The sequence below is a fragment of the Catharus ustulatus genome, chromosome 10 (assembly GCF_009819885.2).
Source record: "Catharus ustulatus isolate bCatUst1 chromosome 10, bCatUst1.pri.v2, whole genome shotgun sequence".
Classification (NCBI taxonomy): Eukaryota; Metazoa; Chordata; class Aves; order Passeriformes; family Turdidae; genus Catharus; species Catharus ustulatus.
Window position 1 is genome coordinate 9,634,685 of NC_046230.1, and position 15,614 is coordinate 9,650,298.

At 39.7% G+C, this 15,614-nt stretch overlaps 1 protein-coding gene across 5 annotated transcripts in view; it reads left to right on the forward strand.

Annotated features, from left to right (window-relative positions):
• The window catches only part of NYAP2 (neuronal tyrosine-phosphorylated phosphoinositide-3-kinase adaptor 2), a 136,179-nt gene that overhangs the window by 45,026 nt on the left and 75,539 nt on the right, over positions 1–15,614 (forward strand). The gene's annotated exons all lie outside the window — the stretch shown is intronic.

The window sequence follows — 15,614 nt, forward strand, 5'->3', positions numbered from 1 at the left end:
GTGTCAATGATCCAAATTTTAATGGTTTCATACTCTCCGTCAACATGATGTATCATAATTGCTTTTTTGGACGAGTTACAAGCTGAGTGTAAATATTTAGTATTAATGAATTCAGGTTTATTATGTGCAAGTATATCTGCAGTGCAGCAAATATGCATCCATCCATGAAGAATCTTACTATGCTCAGGGCAGGACTTGTCCCTTTCTTCCTCATCTTCCTCTTCCTGTTTATCTGGCTTGTGGAAAACAAAATAACTTGTTTTTCTCCAGTTGTTACTGATCCTCTCACCCTTGGCACTTCACGGTGTTTACTGGACACACTCTTGCATTTCTGTCTGCCGTGTCTTTTGTTACAAACAGATTGTCTAAATACTCAAACCTGTTCACAGGTTGCTGGCCAAGGGCTATATCATATTGACAATATGAGGTATTTTATCTTTTTCTTTTGTATTTATATTGTATTTTACAGTCTCACTTCTGCTAATGTACTGGGAAACTTTGGACAGCAAGGTGGGAAGTAATGAGTTGGCAGCTGGAGATAAGCCAAGAACATATTCTGCTTTGCTTTCCAGGTCTGTGGCCTCACAGCAAGCCCCTTTTGTGCTCTCAAGCCAAAGACTTGGTTTTCTCCTGAGAAAGTCATTTGTGTCAAAAGAGTGCATTGGAGGGGTCTTCATAGCATCAACAGTTCCTTCCTGAGATGGTGTGTGGTGCCTTGTGGTGCCCCCCTCTCTGAGAGCTCTGAAGCTGTGTTCAGACCAGTGTTTCTGTGTATTTCAGAGGTGAAACTCTAAGCACATAGAGAAAAGCAGAAGTGTGACAAAGCGTGGTTCTGGGTTTGAGATTGCTGCTTGGGAATTGTGGGATGTGTATTCAGGTCTTGGCTCAGCTGTTTGTTCTGCAACCATCTGCCAACTTTTGAAACTGGGCAACAGCAGCTATCCAAGAGAAAATTACCAGGAGAGACCAAGGTAGTGTAAGTCCCTGAGACTATATAACTGTACAAAACAGCTGCCCATGGCTGGATCCCCTGTACTCAGTGGGTTTCTGAGGCCCTTGTCCTCCTGCTGACTTGCAGCTCCACTTGTGGAGCTAGTTCTGTTTTATCAAAACAAGCTTTGTAGGAAGGCTTTTGCTTTCCCCTGTGCTCCTCATGCCTTCCTTTCCCCTTGTCTCTAAATTAAGAGCAAGTGTAAAATATCAGAGCCAGCACACAGCTGCTGACAGCTGTGCTGGTGCTGAACATTTGCACAGAAGCTCCCTCAGTGTCTAACATGGAGTGCACAGGGTGACTGATGGGTCTGCATTAGCAGGGGGCATGCAGAAAGGAGGAGAAATAACTGTGAAAAGTTGAGGCAAAAATCAAAGGCTGAGAGAAATGACAAAGAGAGCAGTGGATGTTTCTCTCCAAGAACTCCTCATGAATCCTTAGGTTTCCTGCTGCCTTCCCATATTTTATAAATGGACTGAACAGATGACAGTTTATATATATAAACCTAATGAGGTGCTGCTAGTCTTCTGTGAAATTGGTTGGATACCTAGTGATAAGCTAATACTTAGTAGCAGTTTTCCCTCTCATGACAGTATGAGTCCTAAATATCCAGTTTTATTTGGTGTCTTTTGTAATAAGGCAGATGATAGTGTCATTAAGTTTTGACTGGGCTACAGCCAGGTTCCCTCTGCTCAGGCTGGCTGGTCTGACAAGATGCTTCTGGGCTGTTACAGCTCTTGTGGAGACCAGACCCTCCCAGGGGCTGGCTGTGATGGTGCTGCCTGCTAGATATGTGCACACTGGTCCTGTCCCAGGGAATGAGAAAAAATCAGTGCAAAGGAAAGAGGCTGTTGAGACCACCTTGTTCTGGTAGGAGTGGCTGGCCAGTGGCTTAGTCTGCATCTCTCAATTTGAAGCCTCTGCTGGCCTGTGGCTTTAAAGTTTTCTGGGGTTCTGCAGTAGTCTGTAATTGCTCTGAGTCTGAACTGACCTGGCTTGTGGTTAATCATTTACACATATTCCACAGACTTGCCCAGAAAGTGGTAGGCATTTTCAGAGAGCAGGATAACTACTTCTGAATGCCAGCAATAAAATTGCCATTTATATTAAAAAGCCCAGAGTGCTTAAAATTGAGTTGGAAATAGTAGATGAGGCATTGCTTAATTTTCTCTTGCCCTTTCAATATCACAGTCAATTTTTGCTGCTGTTTTTAATAATACATTGAAGAAAATGTGCATGCTGTAAACCTTTTAGCTATGATTAAACTCTTAGAATTTTGTTTCTCTTTTCTTTTTCTTTAATTTAAGTCTCAGTAAATAGATGATTTTAAAATAAAGTGGAGACAAGTAATAAGGCCTGTTCGGAATAGTTTGGAGGCCCATGTGTTACCTGATGGAAGGCCGTTCTCATATAATATATTGTAATTTACTTAACATTGCTAATATTTTATAGCCATAGCTGCAGTTCAGCAAGAACTCTACAGTCATTCTGTAGGGAACTCAGCCCTAAAATTGCATATAAAAATTTTGTGCTGCTGAAGCTTGCTGTAGGTTCAACTCACTGACCCACTCAGTGATTTTATTAGCAATTTAAACTAAAAACATCTCTTTGAAAATTTTCAAGCTGTTTTGGAGAATTCCAAAGTGTGTTTCTATTGTGAAAGTGTCATCAGAACAAGCTTGCATTGCAAATTGTCATATATCTCTCTCATATACTTGATGATTTCTTACAAAGAAATGCCTTAAATTCTTTTGCCCATTGACCTCCTAGTGACTTTAAGCCCCAGTGGAGGCACGCTTCTTTGAGGGTCTAGATTTACTTATTTTTTGTTTAGCTTTCCAAGTATAAAGCTAAAACTTTATAGATTAATTTCCCTTTGCCTTAATACAACAAAACACAGTCTATCAAATACATCACTGCAAGCTCACCTTAATAATCTGAGCCTTTAGACTTACTCAGCCTGAGAATAAATTGAAGAATCCTAGAATCAGGTTCTTGGAGGAACATTTTCTCCCACAGGAGTTCTAATGAGCAGGTAACAGACAGACTGGGCAAGGACCTGAATAACAATAAAACACATTAGTGATGGAAGCTAGGAAAATGACAGAAAGTGCAGCAAAACAAAAAGGAACAACAATGTTCATTATTCTCATAGAATACTAATGGAAATATTAAGCCACGTATTGGAGCATTGTTATTGGAAACAGCACTAGCTGAGATTGAAGCTTTCTGTGTGAGATTGTGTGAGTAATACACGTGTGTATAACCGTTTCTAAAGGAAGTTTTGGGGGACTTGACTCTCAAGAACTTTGTTTCTAGGGTGCTTTAGGCTCTGTTTTGACTCTCAATTACCTTGCACTTTAAGTTAAAAAAGCAGGACAGAGACTTGACTTGGCTCACATTCTTCCTGGCCACGAGAAGCAGAGGGCACAGAGGGCTCCTCTCCAAGGACATGTCTTAGACGTTTGTCCAGCCATTCATAGTCACTGTAGTCACAGAGTGACTTGAGTGGGTAGGAAAAAAGCTGACCTTTGTTTATTTCCATAGAAAACAGAGCAGTTTGTTTATACTCCTCTCTGGCTCTGTAGTCCTGACAAAGCACAGTGGGGCAGATCTGAGGCTGGCTTTGATAAAGGATGTGAGGAGATTGTGCATGGAAAAGGGACAGAGGGACTGGGCAGTCCTGCTCAGGTTTCTCAATTTTGTAGAAATTTTGTAGTCGTTTCTTTCAAACTTAATACATAATGGATTGAGTTTCTGGTTTCAAAAAGAGAATGCAACCGATTTGCTCAGCTTAGATTTTTTCTTCCTACTAGTCTGCGTCTTTAACAATTTTGGACTTTGCATTCAGGCTCTTCCCAACTGAAATAGCTTCAGTTCATATTCTCATAACTGATGTAAACCTTTTGTGGAAGTAATATTGATGTCTTTTTAAATGGGATCTTCAGCTGCTCTCATTGTGCATCAGTATTAATATAGGAATACAGCCTTTAATTTCCTGTCTGTATTCCTGTTTCATTTAATCATTAAAAAAATATTAATCCATAGACTTTCTTTTTTTCTTTCCAGTTCATTAACCAAATTTAGTGTTTATCTCATGAGAGTGAAAAATGTAGGGAAATAGTTAATTTCTAGCTGTTATGCTATTTCTGGTGGAAATATATAACAGACTTAGGAGTGCATCTGGCTTTATTTTTTTGCTATCTACTACTTAATTCTGCTGAAAGTGAGGAATAAAATCAGTGCTGCTCATTTTCCTACAATTTGAAGCAAACCATTTTCTTCTAGCCTGAAATTCAGAATATTTCCCAATCCAACTGTGTTCAGAACATGAAGGAAACACTCATCTGTTTAGTCCTAAAAAAGAAAATTCAGATGTGACTTTAACATGTCTCTTTGCTGATGTGGGCTTCCTCTGACACACACTGATTGCCTGTCATACTCTTTAAATCAAAGCTATAGATCTGCATGCTCCATAGTACCCCTTCTAAAAAAGGGATCTAATTGTCTCTGTAGGCAACTTGGAGGGCAGTAAACACAGATTAGTAAGTATATGCATAAAAATGTATTATGAAAGTTTATACTTTGTATTTATTTTTATCTGCATTTCATCTGCATGTCAAGAATTATAGATGCTAGCATCTAGGAGATGACCCAATTTTGTCACTGTCATAGGAGGGAATCTCTCCTAAGGAGATTTTTTTCCTTGATGCTATTCTTTTGTGAGCCCTCTTAAAACTGTTCTGGGTCTTGAATCAGAGCTATCCTAATTTTACTGGATGCACCTATGAAATATCCCTTTTTAAATATCTGAGAGTGGATTAAAAGTGTCAGCTTGCATCACTCACAATCATCTGTTAAACTCTATAGTTTTGACTTCTAATGTCCTACAACCTTAGATTGTATTTAGTTTTCCATTCCAAAATCCAGTAGCACGACTATAAAAAACCTTGGCTCTCATTTTAAGTGTGTTGTGAACATAAGGCAAAACTTGAAAATATGACAACAGTTAACGGTTTAACTCAAAACCCACCATGGAAAATATGCTGATTTTACCCTTTACCTCCACAAAGTTTCTAGAAGGCACTTTAGAGCTGCAATAATGTAATTGTGCTGCATCATTTTCTTACTTCTAATCATCTACTTTTGTTGTAAAGCAGTGTATCCACTGGTTAAATAACTAGGTGCAGCTAGTTCTTATTTAACAATTGTTATCTTTCACTTCTTACTGAGGTAAAAATAAAATTCTAGAGATTCTAGAAACCAGAATAATGAGCTGGTCATCACCAGGAACATTAACATTTCCGTGTACCATTCTAGGTAGGGTACAAAATCATTTCACATGGAAATTCACAGAAGTGTGTGTGTGAAGTCCAGTAAGGTTCATCCCTTCTAGCACCGAGGACATAGTTTAGTGGTGAACATGGTGGTGGTGCTGGGCTGATGGTTGGATCTGATGATCTTAAAAATCTTTTCCAACTTTAATGATTCAGTAATTCTATTCCTTAAAGCTCAGTATCCCATCCCTACATTTATTAAGTGGGTAAAAGTGCCTATTAAAAAATATGTTGTCATGAGCTCTCTGTAGGACTTAAAAGTCTACTGTTCCAGTCCTCTACATAATGACCCAAAATGTTTGAATTGAGGCTACACCGGCTTAAAATTTGTATCATGAGACCATCTTGAAGAAAGATTTTTGTCTTAGCATCTCAAAATTTAAATATTTGAGGTAGCTGGTGCAGTAAGGACAGAGCAACAGGCTCCTGTGTCCTGTGTGGGCACTGGGCCACAGGGCAGGGAAGGGGTTATCACGTATTTTGGAGCAGAGAACAGTATTTTCTTGAGTTTAAAAACACAAAAACTATTAAAAAGCATAGCTGACTTGCTCCTCTGAGGGGCAGAGGCAGCTACTGTGTGCAGCCTGGTGTGTAGATAACTGATTTGGACTTCAGTGCTTGGAGCTCACACACATATTGTCTCTGAACTTCTTCCCCTTTCAGCTGTTTTGAAGTAGGCTGCCTGCAATGTAGCTTTGGGAGAGGGAAATCCAGTTCATATTATGTCAGGGTTATTGTTCCTAGGTAGAAGACTTTTCAAAGTGGCTTAAGCAACCTGGAAATGTACATGCACTACAACTTATTACCAGAAGCTTTGCAGACTTTAGCAATAATTCTTAGAGCAAAGGAAAGCAACAGAACAATATTTTGGTTTATCATCTGTATGTAAAATTAGGTCCAGACTTTGTGTGACCCTGGTTGCCACAACTCATGACCTCAGTGCACACCCAGCTTTATTTCTTCAAGCTGAGACACTTCAAATGTGACACTCAGTAAATGACTTCTCTGAAGAGTTGCCTGAGGAAAAAAAGGAATTTACATACTTTCAGTGTGAACAGCACAGTGCTGATCACCTCTCATGTGGGGAACTAAACTAGTACATTCCCCACTTAATTTACCATTGCACCATTAAATGCAGGTTACAAGGATGTTTGCTCTTGGCTTTAATGCTTTAGCTCTCTAACAAATCCTCACAGAGACTTTCTCAGCTTGGAAAACAAGCTGTTGTTTTAGCAAAATTCCATTTCACTACAGCTTCATAGGTTTTAGTGATGACCCTTTGGGCAATGTAAGTACATGTCCCCAAAGGAGCATTTAAGCACCATCTTCCCTTTACTGTTGGACCTTGTTGGACATAGTTTTGTCTCAGAAATTTGGCAAAAAGCTACTCTTGCAGGAAAAAACAAAAAGCACAACACAGCAGTGCCCAAAATTATCTGATCATTCCCATTTGCAAAAGTAATTCTGTGAGTGATGAAAATCAGCATGTGCTGATTTCTGGCAGCTTTGGAAGTTTATTGGCAGCTTTTATTGTAGCCAGTTGTCTCTGGTGTTAAATTCCTGTATGTGTAAAGCCCTTTTAGTAGACTGCTGGAGTTCCTGGGTCTGGCCCATCAGATCTGTGCATGGATACACAGGAAAAGAAGAGTTTCTGTGATTTGCATTTGGATAATTCACCTTGATTTCTAAAGGGAATGGAGATGCAATGAACATGTTGGAAGGCCTCAGTGTGGAAAGGGTTCAGGGTCATGCTGGGTACATGCATGAGTGGGGAAAGACAAAGATGCATGGGCTGGCTGCCCTCTTTCAGTGTCCTGACTCAAGTCACTAGTCCTGACCACCTATATGCCCACTACAATTGCTTTTCACATGCTCTGACGTGCAGTATTAAAATAACTGTGTTTCTGAAAATAAAATGTCCTTTTAAATTTATTTCTATGCACAAATAAGTAGCTTCTGACAACCCTGGCTCAGAAACTGACATCCATCAAGGAAAGGAAAGAGTTTTTATATTATTATTTCTAAACTTAGATATGAAGTACATTAATATTCTGTTGTGGCAATAATGATCACTTTGTTACACATAGAAAAGTGACATAAGCAGGGAGATCTTCACAAGAACTTTTTATCTTAGTGAAGAAACCTCTCCAGGCTCTAAAGATAAAAGCTGTTGATACTGATGTACAGGGTTTCATGTAGCTTTGTTTAGCAGATTAAGGCTGTCCGGACAGGAAGGAGGGAGGGATGACAATGTACACATCTATGGAGTGATTCCCTTTCCTGTCTTCTGGGTTTATTATACCAGTCAAAAATATTTCACTTAGTTTTTTGAGTGTGTTTCACTTTGCAAAGCAGAGATACTCACTGCTGTCCACTTAAAATACAGAGTGGTGATGGACAAAAGAGCTGAAACCTTTCCTTCAGACATCAGAAGGAACAGAGGGATGATGATACCTAATAGCCCAAGGGTAGTAATTCTAGCTGTAAAGTCAAGGCAATGGGCTAGGCCAGGGCTCTTCCAGGTAAAAAAGGATTTTTGTGGTGAATACTTTTATGGGTTCCAGAACCTAGGGCAGCAAAGGGATGTATCCAGCAGAACATTTATGTTGTTTGGCTGGGTAAACTGCAGTAAAGTTGCTGGGTTGTTTTGTTTGGGTTTTTTTTTTTTTTTTTGCTGTTTCCTATGCAAAGACCAGTCCAGCACCCAGAGTCCTTGTAAGTGGGGAAAATACCCAAATATGCCTTGCACTGTTTGTAAAAACTTACACTGTGTATTCCTCTAAAATGAAAATTTTACTATACAATTTTTAGGTTAAATTTGATTTAGTCCTATTTGAATTGCTTAACGTGCAGTTTTTTTTTTTTCTTTTATAACTACCAACTGACCCTGAATGTCAATGAAAGCAGTGCCTAAAATCGTACCCAAGAAATTCAGATAAATGCCTGGTCAAAAGAATATAAACTTCCAAATTTTGTCATGTGCTGAGATGTCTGGAAGCAAAATTGCCCTATATGAATATAATAGATGTGGAGTGGTGAGCTGCCACAAGATGGGCTGTTGAATAAAGCTGTCCCTTCAGTGGAAACTGCATCTCTATCTCATCCCTACAGTAATTGTGCTACTGAGACCTTCTCCCAGTATGCCAGGAAGTGCCTCTCCCCTTCTCACCTGCTCACAGGGCATTTAGAAAAGAAAATGAAGAGGCAGGACAGCTCAGGGAATGTATTTTAAATTGCAAATTGTAAATGACAATACTACCAGAAGAATTATGTGAATAACTGGACCATCAGGTAAGTTCTGTAAAAAATAATCTGTATGTTTTGCTATGAATCTTGCTAAAGAGCAATTCATCAGGGGTTTTCCTCCAAACTGAAATGCTGCTCTTCCTGTTCACTGCCATTCAGGATTGAAGAGTACTTTCAGAGTCCCTTTTCTTTGGAACTGGATACCATAGGAAGTGTTTATTTAAAACCATAATTTCCTTGTCAATCCAATTTGAGCTTGGATTTAAAAAAAAAATAGTATCATGTTTTCTTGAGGGACTGAGAAGAGCATCTGTACAATCAATGTTTGAAATAAACCTGAATTTGGAAAGGCTAGACCTAATGTAGCATCTCAGCCCATGCAGGGCTCTTGGTTTACAGGTCTCTGTCTTAGTTTCAGCACATTTCACTTTAACTTTTCACAGCATCTGATCCACAAAAAGGGTTTTTCACTCTGTACAGATTTCTTTTCTCCATTGAGACTTTGAGTCAAAATTGAAGAAACATTTTCTTACAGAAATGCTCAAGAATTATTTTGTATGTTAATTTATTCCTATATGTCATTGAAATATTTACTTAGCCACAGTTGCTCAGGCAGAGTGGAGTCTGCGCCATGTGGTTTTCCAGTGAATGTGATAAAAACACAGCCTTGGTCGAGCTCCACCTGTTTTTGACAGGATGCAAAACCCCACTCCATTAATGTGAACATGCATTTGCACTCAGTTTAAACTTTGCATATGCTCCATGTCTAATTCTAGGTGACTCTGAACATATGAGCTTTCATTTGCTGGCTTTTAGCTGTGCATCCCCCAATGCAAAATTAAAAATAACTGTATCCATATAACAGCAGAGCACTTTTCACTCCAGCCTCTTAAATGTGGTGTCTTCACAACCCAGAGGTGTTCCCATGTGCATCAATTAGTCACCAGGCACACGTGGGGCTGCAGCACTGGAGTCCCTGTACCCAGACACAACAGTGAGAGCTGGTCCTTCTGAGGAGAGCAGCATCAGGCCTTTGTGGATGTTCAGCCCAATGCAGGCATCCTTAGTCCCTGGTTGAAGAGACAGTCTGCTATAAACAGAAACAGTGCCAGTGGAAAATAGAACTAGCACCTGCATTTCTGTACAGACTCATGAAACAATTTTGTTGAGTTCTCTGAGGATCAGAAAGGTCCTTACTCCTCAGTTATGCCTTTCCAAACTGTCTAGCTTATGTTAGATTTGTTATAAAAATAGCAAGCAAAGTTTTTATCAGTGTTTCTCATAAAATATTTTGGGTTTGTTTGGATTTTGCTTTTTTTTCCCTTTTCCCCCAAAACTCCAACTCTTGCCAGCATTTTCAATGTTTTGCATTTTAAAAGTAGTTATCTGCAGAGCATACCAGATCATCATTTGAAATCAGATTTTCTAGCATCATATGGAAAACCTGCTGTGGACAGTCTTAGTTTTGCTTTTGTTATCCATTGTGCACTGCAGAGGGATTACAGCTGTCTTTTGGTTGCTCCCCAGGGACTCAGTTAATTTTACAGTGCAACCACAGCATGGGGTATGGCAGTTCAGTTTCTTCTGGAGAATCTTCTGTGAGTCCTGTTGGTGATGGCAGACTCACAAGAGGAGCACAGAGGACTTAAGAAATAACCCAATTTCAAAATGGGCAGTGGATACATCTGCAATTGGTGTTGCTTACAAGAGATTAATGAGGCACAAGCAATTGTCACTAAGCTAACTGGGTATTTTGGTGCAGTAATGCAGGTACTCAAAGCAGGATTGTCAGCACATTGCATGTCTGCAGGATCAAACCCTGGGCCTGTGGGTTTGACAGGTGGGATAAAAGAATAAATTTTGTTTTGTAGCACTAATGTATTCTGTATATCCTGAGAGGCCTGACTTCTTAAGCAGCACCTGATCTCCTACCTCAAAAGCAGAGGCATATGGTAGGGGGGAGAAGTTTGATGTGCATAGCCATATTGGCTGCTCATTTTAGGCAGTCCTCCAGGTGCACAAAATGGCTCTAAATCTGACCTTTGTCACGACTCATTTACGCTTTAGCCTATATCTAAAAGGATGGTAGTATTACCCTTCATTTAAGATTATGGTGAGTCATTTGGAGTATATCAGAAAAGTAATGCAGTAAAAAAAAAAGCGTGTATGTTCTTTGGGAATAAAAAGGGGGGTCCCTGAAGTGTTAGTTTTAAAAAATAGAGGTAAATGTGTGTAATTTGCATGTTTATTTTTTGTGATAAAAATGGTATGGATTTGTGTAAAACCATACCTCCAGTGTAGTTCCTGTATCCACGGTTGTGATCCTGTCCTTATTTCTTCAGTATTACATTTCATGGTCTGTTGAAATCATGTTTAGGGGGATAAAAATAGTATATCTTCTGTTATTTTGGCATCCAACCTCTAATTTACAAATATAATTTATGCTAATCTTGAAAGTACTTCTCAGATACAAAGTAAAATGTGTCATCCTTAGTATATGTGTGTATAATTTATTCTGATGGGGAATAGACATTTCAAAGCCATTTCATCCCTTCATATGCAGAACATTTGATATGAGTAGGGCAGTTGGATGTTCACTGCTGTAAGAGCAAGGAAATGGTTAAACCAGCAGTAGCTACTCTCTTAACCCAGAAAACATAAATACACCATGGGATAAACCGCTGTTTGTACAGTCAAACCAGCTTGTATAAAATCCTTGAGTTAGGTATTTTTATTCCTTTTGTTTTACTGATGATTAGTCATTTCTACAGAAAATTCTTCCTACATTATCAGTTAATTTTTTAGTGACTTTTCTTCTGTCTCTGACTCAGATGGCTTCCCTGGTGGATTAGAAGTGTGTCATGGGACGTTAGCTCTGCGTGGGCTTGCAGCTCCCTGGAGGGCAGGAGCCTGGCTATCCATGTGCTTCACTTGCCCTGTAATTCATAGTTCTCCCCAGTTCCACAGAGGAGCCTGCAGAGACTCCCAGCTCAGTTTCTGCCAGCAAATGAACCAGTGTCTGTGATGAATATTCTTCAAGCACAAGATGAGCAAGCAGCAGCTCTTGAAATGGTTTCTCTTGGCTACCTGGAATTTCAACACTTAGAAGGATGGTTACCTTCTAAGGTGGTCCCTGACTGGAATGTATCACAGCAAAGAAATGGTAAAATACCTTCAAAGATGCTACATCCCCAGCAGAGCACGTCCCCCTTCATCCTGCTTTGGAGGTCAAATCCCATAATCAGGTGCAGCTCCCTTTTTTAACTTGTGTCTAAAAAGCAGAAAATCCCATGTAAAGCAGCACAGGAATGAAAAAGGAACTCACCCAAAGATGAGGAAAATGACAGAGTGGTTCTTGGTGCCTGAGGGGTGAAAATAATCCAGTGTGAATTTAAACTGATAGGAGAATTTTTGCATGAAAACCAAGAACAAGAGTAGAGAGATGGCTGGGAAGAAAATACATCTCCAGGGTATTCTGACTTTATGGTCTCAGTCCAAGATTTCTACTCCTTATAGCTGCACTGAAGAATTTAATATTCAATTTTGTTTACAGTTAAACAGTGACACCAAGTAAAACTCAAGTTTTCATACAACTATCAATTTGTTTTCCAGGAATTGGAAATTGGAATTGGAATTAATTCAGTTTCTGTCTGGACCAAGTAATGAAAACTGCACAGCAAATTAAAATTGTTCTTTGTAATATTAAAGAAGGACAATGCAAACTAAAAGGACCACCCTGATTGATGTAGACAGTCTCTGAATACTTTCTGTTTGCCATGTATTTTTCATCAATGTGATGAAAATTTATTTGTATTAGTTTTCTAACTTAACAACTTGAAAATATGTTTACAGTCAACAGGAACATTATGACTCATGGCAAAACAAGGTGGAATAACTTTCTCCATGCTGTTTGCATTTAAAGTACTTTCTGTGCTCATTTTTAATGTTTAGTCTTCCTCTGTAACTTTCACTCTTGTGATGTGTAATGAAATGTATAATATAAAAGACTTTCTCCTCTATAGTTCTTCAAAGATGTTCTTCCATTATTCTGTGCTGTAGTTACATCAATACTCCAGTATCTGCTCGGTAGAGAAGGGCAGGCAGAGCACCAGAAGTGAGCTGTGAAGTGCCCAGCACTGCCATGACCTCAGCCTCCGTGCCAGCAGGCTGACACTGCTGTAGGAGCAGCAAGGCCAGCATGGTTTAATGCTAGCCCAGTTCTGACCTCAAAAAACTCAGCTGACAGAGAAAACTGGTATGGAGATATAGTGAGACCCATTGGATCCATCAGTCAGATCTCTTGTTCATATTTTAGAAATGAAAGCTGGAATCTGCTGTTCCTGGTTTAAGACAGATCCAACTGTTTTGGTATTTGTTGTAATGATTTAATTCCATCACTGTGTGGAAGAGGGAGAGGGATGGGATCTTGCTTCCCTTGCAGTGCACCCAAGGAGAGAGCATGTAACCTGGTAGCACTTGATGGTCTGCATTGGCCTGGTTAGCTGGGTTTGGAGAAGGTCTGTAATGTGGTTCTGACAGGATAGATGGTTTGCAACAATCTTCTTAAAAGTATCTGACACCAACCTTGACATTGCCCTTTTCTCCACCCGTGGCAGCATCAGTCACTAGACCTGGGCAAACACTGAAGTGCATTTTCAGCACAAAGCCAGCTTTGATGTGTTTAACTTGAGGGATCATATGATTAATTTTGTTGTTATATAATCATAGCTCTCTTTGCATTTTTAATGGTTATTTAATGCTGTACATAATTCTTTGTCAGAGAAGCATTTGATCCTGGCCAAGTTCAAATTGAAACTTCCCAGAGAAATAATCCAAATCTGCATTTCCATATATATTAATAAACTATTTAATACTTGCAGCAACTTACATAATACAGTTTTAAAATGAAATAGAACTCATTATCTGTACAATGAGGAGCACAGAGTCTTACCTGTCAGAAATAATGGACTGAGACCTACACAGTTGTTTTCTCTCTCACTGTCTCTGTAGTAATTGCTGCACAGTAAGTTATGTGTAAATCTTTGTCAGCTTGTTGTGCTGTAGTGGGACACATGCTAGCCCCAGCCAATTCCTGTGGCTGTGAGCAGGAGGAGTATATAAAAAAATCCTTTCATTCTGTCTGGGTTCATGATGTGGCAACAGCAACGCTGTGCATTGTACAAGCCCAAATGGACTTTCAGGATCTGCTGCCTGAGGGCAGGGGATACCACATTTGAAATCTGCCATCCTGCTTTTGAACTCGTGCTCTGAGTGTGAGTCTGGAGTTACTCCTTTCTCTTTACATACGGGGGATTTTGCTCTGCATTGACACCCCACTGTGTGCTGTGCTGGTGTGAACTGGTCAGACTTAGCTGGGAAACACCCACTGCCCTATACTGGGAATTGCTACCAGCATTAGGAGCAAGCCTAAGCCTTTTGTGATCCTGGTCTATGACCAGGGCTCAGAACCAAAGATTAGAGGCTAGTCTTCTGCAGCTTGTGGTTTACAGTGCTGCAGCAGCAGCTGAGCATTTGCTCCTGCATTCAAAGACAAATGGATCCTCTTTTAAATGTGGCTGAAAACGGGAAAATGGTGCTCTGCTGTTTCTACCTAGGACCTGACCAGAGGATGTAGGAAAGCAAGACCAGATCTACTCCAGATGCAATGCTGAACAGCAGCAAGTTCTGTTCCCATCTGTACCCACAACCTCTCTCTGACCTGGCTATAGGCTTGTTGTTCTGTAGAAAATGTAGGAAGCAGGTGGGAGTTTCATCTATGTTGAAATTCAGTAAAGAATGAAAAAATTAAGGGAGAGGGGCAAAAGGAAATATTTCATTTAATTGTTTAATAAGACAGTGCATTTAGATACCAGGCATACATTTTGTAAGTTTTCATTTTTGGAGTACAAGATGCAGCAGTTTGGCAAAAAAACCCTCCCACGCTTCGTATAAATGCAGTTTTGTGTATTCTTAAGACAAGGGTGAAATATATCACCTCAGAGGGATTTGTGCAAGTCCGTCTGGAAAAGAACCTGGCTTACAGTGAATGGTGTTTGAACCATGCACACAGCTGTGAAGTAAATGCAGTAATTAAAGAGTGGAAACTGTTAAGAATTGCAACATTGGAGACATAGCAAACTGAAATTTTCTTTGCTAAAAGTAATTATCCAATGGACTTAAGAAAGAAAGCAGACTCCCCACCTGCATTCTTCAGCATGTTTGGATAGTAATCTTCTTTAAATAATATGACAGACTTTCTGTAGTCCAATGTCAAAGGATTATATGATTTTCAGAACAATTTATGAAAGATTAGTAGAGACATAGTTAATCATTCAAACTAGCTACAGTTTTTTTAGAAATATTCAAATTAATGATTTCTACCTTTTGATCTTTCTGGCTGCAAATCCCTTTGGAATTGATGCCAATTAGGATTTAGTAACAACTTGGTTATGAGCATGGACCAGTGTGTGCGTATGTCTGGCACAGGTATGTGCACACATTTATATATGTTGGGGAGGTGTCAGTACCCCTGGAAAGTGGCACTTGGTCAGTTAGGCCTGTTCTGCTATCAACCAGTTTTCAAACTGGACATCTCCACTTGAAGAGGAAATGCAGTAAAGAAACAGGGAGGGTAATAAGCAAACAAGGTTCTGCTTTGTATGCACACAGCTGTGTACTGCTCGTTGCCAGTCTGATGCTTTTAGGACAATTAGATACAATTTGTGTTTTACCTACAGTGAAGATGGGGACAGTATCAGGAAATTAGGTGACCTTGCTTACTCTTCATACTTTTGAGAAACGTTCGTGTCTTTTAAAAAGGCAAATGTGTTCCAGCACCAAATTAACTGCACCAGCCCAAGGCAACATCAAATAAGAAACTTTCAGAGAAGCACTCACCCAGCTTAGAACTCTGTGTGAAGGGAAAACAGGAGCTAATTAGAGCTTTCTGATACTTCACAGTTCTTGTACTGACATTTCTATGTGCCCACAGTGGTACCATTTCAAATCTCCTTGCAGAAGCCCACGTTGACCTGTGTGTG